The sequence below is a fragment of the Pseudoliparis swirei genome, chromosome 20 (assembly GCF_029220125.1).
Source record: "Pseudoliparis swirei isolate HS2019 ecotype Mariana Trench chromosome 20, NWPU_hadal_v1, whole genome shotgun sequence".
Lineage (NCBI taxonomy): Eukaryota > Metazoa > Chordata > Actinopteri > Perciformes > Liparidae > Pseudoliparis > Pseudoliparis swirei.
This window is the reverse complement of record NC_079407.1, coordinates 21591119-21602419: the sequence shown is the minus strand read 5'-3', so window position 1 is coordinate 21602419 and position 11301 is coordinate 21591119. Positions and strand designations below refer to the sequence as shown.

Genomic DNA, 11301 nt, shown 5'->3' with positions numbered 1-11301 from the left:
AGGTGGTGGGGACGGAGTATGATGGCAAAGCTCTGGCCTGATGAACCACGTCACCCACGTGCATGACACTCCATCTTTGCACAGCTCCTTCAGCCATCATTCACTTAATGGGAATGTATGAACTATCTCTGTCGACGATGACAGGGAATACAGCGAACTGAACCAGGACTTTTTGGAATGGTGCCAGCAGAACCGCCTCCACATCAACTCCATTAAGACCAAGGAGCTGGTGGTGGACTTCCGCCGTGGTAAACGCACTCCTCCGGTACCGGTGAGCATCCAGGGACTGGACATTAAGATTGTAAAATCTTATAAGTACCTGGGTGTTCACCTGAGCAACAAACTGGACTAGGCTGACACGCACATGCACTTTATAAAAAGGGACAGAGGCTGAACAAGCTGATAAAGAAGGCCAGCAGCGTGCTGGGGTGTCCTCTGGATACTGTGGAGGTGGTGGGGGACGGGAGTATGATGGCAAAGCTCTCGTGCCTGATGAACCACGCCACCCACGTGCATGACACTCTCGCATCTTTGCACAGCTCCTTCAGCCATCATTCACTTAATGGGAATGTATGTAAACTAATATATGGAAGAGTATACAATAACATTGAAGGAACTGATTTGACTTTACCAAGAGACTATTTCACATCAAAATCATTAACTGCTTCACAGCAGTGAAACTATGACCTTTTGATTATTAACCGTTTTGTTTAATTTCATAAAGCCAACCTTAATATTTATTTTTTCACATCTTAATCAGGGGAGAGCGCGAACGCAGTCCCCCACTACCACAAATTATGCAGTCGAGATTTCTACATTTGAGAAATTCGCAGAGCTCAGTCTGCAGTAGTGCAAAGTCTACAGTCAAGTGCGCAGCGACTGTAGACAATAACGTTTTGTGATTGGTCAGATCGACCGTAGACTTCCAATCATATCTTTGGATTCGACTGTAGACTACCAATCACAAGTCGAGCTGCAACAAAATGAATACTAAGTAGGAAGAAATCCGAATTTAGCGGACAGGGTCCGAATCTACCGTTTCCTGCCGCGCTGAACTACAGTGTTCCTGATGAGACTGAATTCATGTATTCTTCACAGTATTTATAACCATCACTGTTTACGTAATTGTCCCAATAGTTGAGTAAACATTTTACCAGTGAATACATATAATGCAAAGGCAAACTAATATATGGAAGTGTATACAATAACATTGAAGGAACTGATTTGAATTTACCAAGAGACTATTTCACACCAAAATCATTAACTGCTTCACAGCAGTCAAATTCTGACCTTTTGATTATTAATCGTTTGGTTTAATTTCATAGAGCGAACCGTAATGTTTATTTTTCACATTTTAATCAGGGGAGAGCGCGAACGCAGTCCCCCACTACCACAAATTTTGCAGTCGAGATTTCTACATTTGAGAAATTCGCAAAGGTCAGCTTAGCCTCAGTGCAATGGCCAAGCCTCGCCTTGGGTGAACCACCTTCTTGATCATGGTATCTCCCCTGCCAGGTAAGTATGAGTTGTACACGTCCGAGGTCGGGGAGTCTTTCACAGACAAACCGTGTTGACTGATGGGGCTGAAAATATAGATATTAACAATTATACAGACTATAAAAGGCCTGATAACCTACGGGAATTCAATATGGAGGAAAACTAAGTGTACATGGATGACAACGATTATTTACATTTTACTTGAGACATTATGCTCATATTTCCCACCATGCAATGCTGTATTTACATATCAAAAACCAGCCTAAACTCACCAGCTGTATCGATTTATCTCCAACTAACTTTTGTAACTGTTGTTGTAACAGTTAAGCAGTGAGTTCAGATGAGACGAAGCTAAATCAAGCTGCTGTTAACATTAGTTTGATCCACATTTTAAATTCAGAGGAAAGAATAAAATCACATGTTCTCTGCTTCGCTCACATCACAACCACTTCCTGCTTCTTTGTTCACTGCTGGTGCGCTACTGACATCTACTGGTCTGGAGTATGAACAACGCTGGTTGTTCAGCAAATATAAAGAATACAGTTCTACAATAGACTGAACAGGATTTTGAAGGAAGGATTTATTGCATGTCTGTTGTATTAGACTGCTTTAGGTTTAGCGATGAATTGACAACTGGTTGAATATAAAGTGTATGTTTCTGTGTATGGCTAACAGCTAAATAATAAGGATGACAAGTATTGGATTACTTAACTTTTTTTATTTGAGTCTTTGTGTGAAATCACACAAGAGAAAACTGAGCGTCAGAATGTTTCCTCTTGTAAAATGAGTATTATGAAGTCCAACAACCGATGTAATCAGTGTGAATAAATCAATGAATGTTTTATTTTTTTACTGAACTGTTAATGTATTAAATTAAACCCAGTGTCTCACTCAGCAATTAAACACCTATAACAGCAATTTGAATCACATACTTTAAATAGAGTTAGAACATCTGAACATTACATAGACTGCAAGTAATACAACATATTATAACTTTAAGGGAGCTGCTGGTAGTTTTAATGATATTATTTTAGGCAGAGCTCGAGTCTGCAGTATTGCAAAGTCTACAGTCAAGTGCCAGCGACTGTAGACAATAACGTTTTGTGATTGGTCAGATCGACCGTAGACTTCCAATCAGATCTTTGGATTCGACCGTAGACGACCAATCACAAGTCGAGCTGCAACAAAATGAATACTAAGTAGGAAGAAATCCGAATTTAGCGTTCAGAATCTACCGTTACCTGCCGCGCTGAGCTACAGGGTTTCTGGTGAGACTGAATTCATGTATTCTTCACAGTATTTATAACCATCACTGTTTACATAATTGTCCCAACAGTTTAGTAAACATTTTACCAGTGAATACATATAATGCAAAGGCAAACAAATATATGGAAGTGTATACAATAACATTGAAGGAACTGATTTGAATTTACCAAGAGACTATTTCACACCAAAATCACGAACTGCTTCACAGCAGTACAATTCTGAACTTTTGATTATTGACCGTTTTGTTTAATTTCATAAAGCCAAACTTTATGTTTATTTTTTCACATATTAATCAGGGGAGAGCGCGAACGCAGTCCCCCACGACCACAAATTATGCAGTCGAGATTTCTACATTTGAGAAATTCGCAGAGCTCAGTCTGCAGTAGTGCAAAGTCTACAGTCAAGTGCGCACCGATTGTCGACAGTTAAGCGTTGTGATTGGTCAGATCGACCGTAGACTTCCAATCAGATCTTCGGATTCGACTGTAGACGACCAATCACAAGTTGAGCTGCAACAATATGAATACTAAGTAGGAAGAAATCCGAATTTAGCGATCTGCTAACAAACAAACTGCAGTAGATCGCTGGAGGTCTTGGCACACTCGGCACTTTGTTTTCCTGGACACTTGGACACATGCATGACAACGATTATTTACATTTTACTTGAGACATTATGGTCAAATTTCCCACCATGCAATGCTGTATTTACATATCAAAAGCCAACCTAAAATCGCCAGCTGTATCTATTCATCTTCAACAAATGAGTAACAGTTCAACAGGGAGGTCAGATAAGACTATGCTCAATAAAACTGCTGTTAAAAGTAGTTTGATCGACATTTTAAGTTCAGAGGAAAGAATAAAATCACATGTTCTCTGCTTCGCTCACATTACAACCACTTCCTGTTTCTTTGTTCACTGCTGGTGCGCTACTGACATCTACTGGTCTGGAGTATGAACAACGCTGGTTGTTCAGCAAATATAAAGAATACAGTTCTACAATAGACTGAACAGGATCATGAAGGAAGGATTTATTGCAGGTCTGTTGTATTAGACTGCTTTAGGTTTAGCGATGAATTGACAACTGGTTATATACAGTGTATGTTTCTGTGTTTGGCCAACAGCTAAATAATAACAATGATATATCTTATATTACTTAACTTGTTATGCAAGACCACACACAAGAGCTGTCAGATTGTTCCCTCTTGGGAAATGAGTATTATGAAGTTTAACAACAGATGTAATCAATGTAATTAAATTAATTAATGTTTTCCATGTATCCTCAAATCTGGAGAGAAGTGCAGCAATGTATTACATTAGACCCTATGTCTGTCTCACCAGCTAAACGTCTATAACAGCAACTTACATCACATACTTAAAGAGATAGAGAATCTGAACATCACATATCAAAATCTGTATGCAAGACGAGGTCATGTAACTCAGAGGGACCTGGTGGTAGTTTTAATTATATTATTTTAGACACATTTAGGGGGTGCACCGTTCCTGGAGGTACTGCAATACCAGGTCGATGCGTGGAGTGGACGGAGCAAGCCCCTATTCCATCTCCCTATTCCAAAAATCAATTTAATATATGGTCCCCGGGTAGGGGACGTATCAGATATTAAACTGATAAGAACAGATACTACACTTGATCTTAGCCAAAAGGCCGAGAAGCGATAACATGACACAGCAGCAGAGGAGGACCCAATGCTACACACAGTCAATCTCACTGATGGGTCGGGAAATTAACTCCTATTTTTATATCACCATATGAAACAGGAACAATGTACAATAGTAATAATGTACAACTGGAGTGGTTTCCTTTGCGATATTTACTACAGACTCGAGTTCGCAGCTTTGTCTTCTTTGTTTATTTCCGGACACGTGGTACGCTGTCGTCCAATAGGAAGTAGAAATACGATCAATATAATTCCCGATTTGTAGACACGTTGGGATTTATATGATGTTTATAAAAGTAAGTCGTTTCTTAAACGTCGTGTCACGAAGTTGTGAGGAGGGGGGAAAGTGATGTAACTACGCTTCAAAACTCCCTGAACGACAACAACTGGAGCTCTGTCTCTGTCTCTAGTGGAGAGCAGAGCTCACGGCACATTTCACCGTCTTCAGCCTCTCACAAAGTTAAGGAAGAAAACCCAGCAGTGCAGTCCACGAGTTATTTGAGTTCCCGGATCATACAAAGCAGGATATAAACATTCAGGACGCATAATGACGAAGAGGCCAGCGTCCAAATGTGTACCGTTAGCTTCCTAGGGAAGTCTAGAGGTCACTTATAGTCCTGAATTAAGTTTTAAACCGCTGAAATAGCAGAATAAGATGTAAATATGTAAAAGTGCGGAATAACTCGTTCACACGGCACCAAATGTAATCTGATCAAACTGACATTGTCGGTCAACTATGTCAAGTAGCTTCCAATGTAACAACTGCAGTGGTTTGTTCGTGTAATGCGCTGGATGACTTGTTTTATAATACTGTCTAGAAGCAAAGATGGACGCGGGTACCGTTAACCAGCCGAAAAAGCGGCTGAAAGTCTACACCAACGTTAAACTGAAGCGAGCATGACAGCCCGAAGAATACACGTTTGATACGACTCAATTTTTTCTCCGCAGAATTAAAAATGTAGCATAAAAACAAGACATTGTATTGAGACGGGCTAGCTCGCAGCTATCATTAACTTATATAGCTGGCTAGCGCTATCAACACAGAGGTGCTGCGGTGAAACACGATAAAGAGTCGAACACTATAGTGTATACTTGCTTCCTGACAGTTGTTGTCTTAATAAAGTACGCTCTATTGTTCCCATTAAATATGTTGAGGTATTAAGTCAAAATTAACTTAGTGCAGGTTGTCATCATAAAATGATAATTGGTGAGGTGTTCCTGCTCAAACAGCAGCGATGTCTCGCATGTGCTTGACCGTGTGCAAAATGACGTCATCTGGAACTGTGTTATAGCTGGATGTAGTGATATTATATTCTGATCCAAAAATCAATTTGCCTTGAGTTAAAACGTTTTAGAGACCAACAGTGGTTTTCAAGCAAACCTTCAGCACATTTTATTATTATATATTATATATATTAATTATTATATTCCAGAATCCTTTATAATAAATATTCTATTCATATAGAAATCGTTTTGAAAACAAATAATACATTAATGTATTTTTGTATTCATAAAATAAATGAAAAAGCACATCACAATAGTCTACATGAGTAAACAGACAACTATGTACTGAAGGAGCACAACAGGTAGAAGAACCACAAGTTATTGTGTCCAATGCCATTAATACTGTGTATAATTCCATCCGGAGGCTCTCAATGGTGCCACGGTAGAAGGTGCACATGATGGGAGGAGCAGCTCTTGCCTTCCTCAGCTTGCGGAGAAAAGCGCGAGTGCAGTGCCTGAGATCCCCAGGTCCTGAAGAGAAGAGATAAGGATCTGGTGGTTCACGGTGTCAAATGCTGCAGAAAGGTCAAGAAGGATAAGGACAGAGGAGAGAGAGGCTGCTCTAGCAGTGTGAAGCTGCTCAGAGACAGCAAGGAGGGCAGTCTCTGTTGAGTGGCCGGCCTTGAATCCAGACTGGTGAGGGTCAAGAAGGTTGTTACTGTGGAGATAGGAGGACACTTGGCTCAAGATAGCTCGCTCCAGAGTTTTGGAGAGAAAAGGAAGAAGAGAGACCGGTCTGTAGTTGCTGACTTCAGACGGGTCGAGCGTGGGTTTCTTCAGGAGAGGGTTGAGTGTGTGTGTATATGTGTGTGTGTATGTATACATGCACACACACACACACACACACATATATATACACATATATATATATACACATTTTTGTGTATATATATGTGTGTTTGTGTCAGACTTTGATACTCATTGTGTCCCTGTGCTCATGAAGGCTGTTAGCTTCTGGCTACTGTAGAGTGAGATCATTTACTAAAGCTATCTATGAATTAGGATTTAATAATCGACCATACCTCCGCACAGGTTTTTAAAGAAAGTATATGATCATTTAATACAGCCTTTTCTTGGGGTCCATACTGTTGGGTGCAGCTGCTGCTTTGGGCCCCTGGAGGGAATGTAGGAGTTGAATTTAAATCGATTTAGAACTCTTGTGGTGATTGAGTGCAACCCAACCCAAACGGTCTCTTGTTCTAGATCTGAGCACACAAAGGATGGACTGCAGATAGTTTGAGTGAGAAGTCTCAATACCGTCAGTCTGGACCTTCAGGGAAACATTGACCTGAAGCCACCACGTCCACACAGAGCACCAACAGAGACTTACCACGAGGTGGCGCCAGAACACCAGCTATGCAGCTCCAGAGCGTTACCATGAAGACAGGAGCACGTGTGAACTGTGAGAGTTGGAACCATGTTAAAGGAGCTGGAGATGTGAGGTCAAAGGTCAAAGGACAGGGATGTGTATGTACAGATCGTAAAGCCCTCTGGGGGGAGGTTGTACGTTGTGATATTGGGCTGTATTAAATAAACTGAGTTGAATTGGAAGGAGTCTTTAAAACACTATTCATTGAGCTTGCACGTATTTTACATGAAATGGTAAAATCTCACTTGGCTAAATTATTTGAAAGCTTTTAGTAGATCCAGAGAAAGCTTCTCCAGCACACACTATTGGTTCAAAGCAGAAAGGGGAGGGGCGTTGGAGAAGTCTTTTAGTTGCCGGTTTGATTCTCTCTGAATCGAGGTGGAAAAGAAAGATTTGAGTGCGATTGCCTCATAACCACCACTCGTATGCCCTTGAGCAAGGCATTAAGCCCCCTAATGGGGTTGACTGTGGGTCAGTGGTTAGCAGGTCCGTCTTTCAATCAGGAACGTTGGTTCAACCCCCGGATGTGCTAGTCCTAGTCGATGTGCCCTTGAGCAAGACACTTAACGCTGGCTGGCTCACGTAGCTGTTATAGGGGCGTGAATGCACGTCACTTAAATAAGAGATAAAAGCATCAGCTGAATGAAATGTACGGGTCCAGATCTCTTATAGAATGCTGTCGCTCTACGTCCCTCTAGTGGTACATCAACGGCATCGACTTCAAAATAAAGACTATTATTATTATTATTATCTTTATTTAAAATGAACCATATACAGTTAAAACATAAATGTCCCCATTTGATGCTCTGTGTACCAGATTGTAGCTACACAGCTAATTTGCATCTGTAGTCCCCTGACAGACCATAATTAACATGAAACAATAATAAACATGAACCAATAATTCGTCCTTTTCCAGAATCTCTTTGTGGACTAAATATATATATTTTCTAAAGGCCCAGTGCATTGTTCTCTGCCCGGTGACAGGCAGCACCGGCCCGTGTTAAGGGCGGCCCCTGGTGGACGTCTGGGGGACCGCCCGGGGTCAGAGGTCAGGGTCAGAGTGGGCTCATGTGGAGCTCCTGCTCCTCATGAGGGCACTTGTTTCAGAGGACAAGTTCTCCCTTTCAACGTGATCCGGTGTCAAGTCTAAACTCACCACACGGGGAGAGTCACGCTTCAACATGACTCGCTTTTTGAGATTTATTGAGCGAGATAAACTTTATTTGATATAGCCCAATACCACAAATTACGAATTATGCTCGGAGGGCTTTAAAATCTGTACACATACGACATCCCTGACCTTTGACCTCACATCGGATCAGGAACAACTCCCCAAAAAGAAGAAGAAAATACCTTCAGGGGAGCAACAGTAGGATCCCTCTCCAGGATGGACAGGTGCAATAGATGTCATGTGACCAGGTGAACAATAGATGTCATGTGACCAGGTGAACAATAGATGTCATGTGACTAGGTGAACAATAGATGTCATGTTACCAGGTGAACAATAGATGTCATGTGACCAGGTGAACAATAGATGTCATGTGACCAGGTGAACAATAGATGTCATGTGACCAGATGAACAATAGATGTCATGTGACCAGATGAACAATAGATGTCATGTGACCAGGTGAACAATAGATGTCATGTGACCAGATGAACAATAGATGTCATGTGACCAGATGAACAATAGATGTCATGTGACCAGGTGAACAATAGATGTCATGTGACCAGATGAACAATAGATGTCATGTGACTAGATGAACAATAGATGTCATGTGACCAGATGAACAATAGATGTCATGTGACCAGATGAACAATAGATGTCATGTGACCAGGTGAACAATAGATGTCATGTGACCAGATGAACAATAGATGTCATGTGACCAGGTGAACAATAGATGTCATGAGACCAGATGAACAATAGATGTCATGTGACCAGATGAACAATAGATGTCATGAGACCAGATGAACAATAGATGTCATGAGACCAGGTGAACAATAGATGTCATGTGACCAGATGAACAATAGATGTCATGAGACCAGATGAACAATAGATGTCATGTGACCAGATGAACAATAGATGTCATGTGACCAGGTGAACAATAGATGTCATGTGACCAGATGAACAATAGATGTCATGTGACTAGATGAACAATAGATGTTATGTGACTAGATGAACAATAGATGTCATGTGACCAGATGAACAATAGATGTCATGTGACCAGATGAACAATAGATGTCATGTGACCAGGTGAACAATAGATGTCATGTGACCAGATGAACAATAGATGTCATGTGACCAGGTGAACAATAGATGTCATGTGACCAGATGAACAATAGATGTCATGTGACCAGATGAACAATAGATGTCATGTGACTAGATGAACAATAGATGTCATGTGACCAGGTGAACAATAGACGTCACGTGACCAGGTGAACAATAGATGTCATGTGACCAGGTGAACAATAGATGTCATGTGACCAGATGAACAATAGATGTCATGTGACCAGATGAACAATAGATGTCATGTGACCAGATGAACAATAGATGTCATGTGACCAGGTGAACAATAGACGTCACGTGACCAGGTGAACAATAGATGTCATGTGACCAGGTGAACAATAGATGTCATGTGACCAGATGAACAATAGATGTCATGTGACCAGGTGAACAATAGATGTCATGTGACCAGATGAACAATAGACGTCATGTGACCAGATGAACAATAGACGTCATGTGACCAGATGAACAATAGATGTCATGTGACCAGGTGAACAATAGATGTCATGTGACCAGATGACCAATATATGTCATGTGACCAGATGAACAATAGATGTCATGTGACCAGGTGAACAATAGATGTCATGTGACCAGATGAACAATAGATGTCATGTGACCAGATGAACAATAGATGTCATGTGACTAGATGAACAATAGATGTCATGTGACCAGGTGAACAATAGACGTCACGTGACCAGGTGAACAATAGATGTCATGTGACCAGATGAACAATAGATGTCATGTGACCAGGTGAACAATAGATGTCATGTGACCAGATGACCAATATATGTCATGTGACCAGGTGAACAATAGATGTCATGTGACCAGAAGTACTCGTACTTTTCTCTTGCAAGCAATAAACAGACAAACACAACTTTCAGAGACTTTCCTCCTCCTTTCCCAGATTGACAGAACATCTTCTTTGGGTTCTCGTGACCCGGTTCCTCCTCTCTGCTCGTGGAGGTGACCTCGACACCCCGACCCTGCGCCGGCTCTCGTCTTCTGGCGCTCTGCTGCTCCCCAGTGTGAACGATGAGCTCCACGCCTGAGGAATCTGTCGTTCTTTTACGGGGAAGACTTATGAATAATTATGAGCGGGACTCTCAGGAGATCAGCCAATCAGGCGGCGGCGCGGCAAGCGTAAATCGGCGGGCCTCCTCGGTAAACGCCACGGAATTATCCGCGTTTACATTTTTCCACATTCAGCTGACGTGTTCATGAGCCTCATGTCCGGGTCCTGGTGGGCTGGAGGCCCCCTGCAGCGTGGCCCCTCCCATCAGCGTGAGAACCACTGGGATGACCAGTATGCTAAAGCTCTCTGATTGGTTGGAAGACAAGGACAGACACACCATCCCTCACCAGCTACCTCAAGACATGTTGGATCCCTACAGCTGCACACAGACAACTTATGGTTCTAAATGGTTCTTTAAAAGGATTTGTGGTTCTACGAAGGACCATCACCTACTGAAGAACCATCTTGTCATTTGAGGCACCTTTATAGGTTCTTTGAAGAACTATTTAAGGAAATGATTATCTCAAGAACCGTGGTTTGAAAGGTTCTTTGTGGAACCAGAAATGATGCCTTAAAGAACCATTTTGTGAAGGTTCTCTCAGGCACCTTTAAAGGGTTCTTTGAAGAACTCTAAATGGAAATGGTTCTTTAAAGAACCCTGGTTGGAAAGGTTCTTTGTGGAACCAGAAGTGATGCCTTGAAGAACCATGTTTTGAAGGTTCTCTGAGGCACCTTTATAGGTTCTTTAAAGAACTCTTTAATGAAATGTGTCTTTAAAGTACCCTGGTTTGAAAGGTTCTCTGTGGAACCAGAAAAGCATCACTCTGAAGAACCATGTTCGGTTCCAGAGGCTCCTTCATGGTTCTGTGTGGACCCTGTGAAGACAGAAGTGAATCACGTCACATGTCTTGTATTT

At 41.7% G+C, this 11301-nt stretch overlaps 1 long non-coding RNA gene and 2 other non-coding genes across 3 annotated transcripts; all 3 read right to left on the bottom strand.

Annotated features, from left to right (window-relative positions):
- Positions 1-1333: 1333 nt before the first annotated feature.
- LOC130211027 (uncharacterized) lies at positions 1334-5508 on the bottom strand. Its single transcript, XR_008834914.1, has 2 exons — positions 1770-5508; positions 1334-1583 (listed from the first exon to the last, which is right to left on the bottom strand). It is a non-coding gene; the product is annotated as an uncharacterized LOC130211027 (long non-coding RNA).
- Positions 1360-1523, bottom strand: LOC130211401 (U1 spliceosomal RNA). The gene has a single exon (XR_008835038.1). It is a non-coding gene; the product is annotated as a U1 spliceosomal RNA (small nuclear RNA).
- Positions 4248-4438, bottom strand: LOC130211410 (U2 spliceosomal RNA). The gene has a single exon (XR_008835045.1). It is a non-coding gene; the product is annotated as a U2 spliceosomal RNA (small nuclear RNA).
- Positions 5509-11301: the final 5793 nt, after the last annotated feature.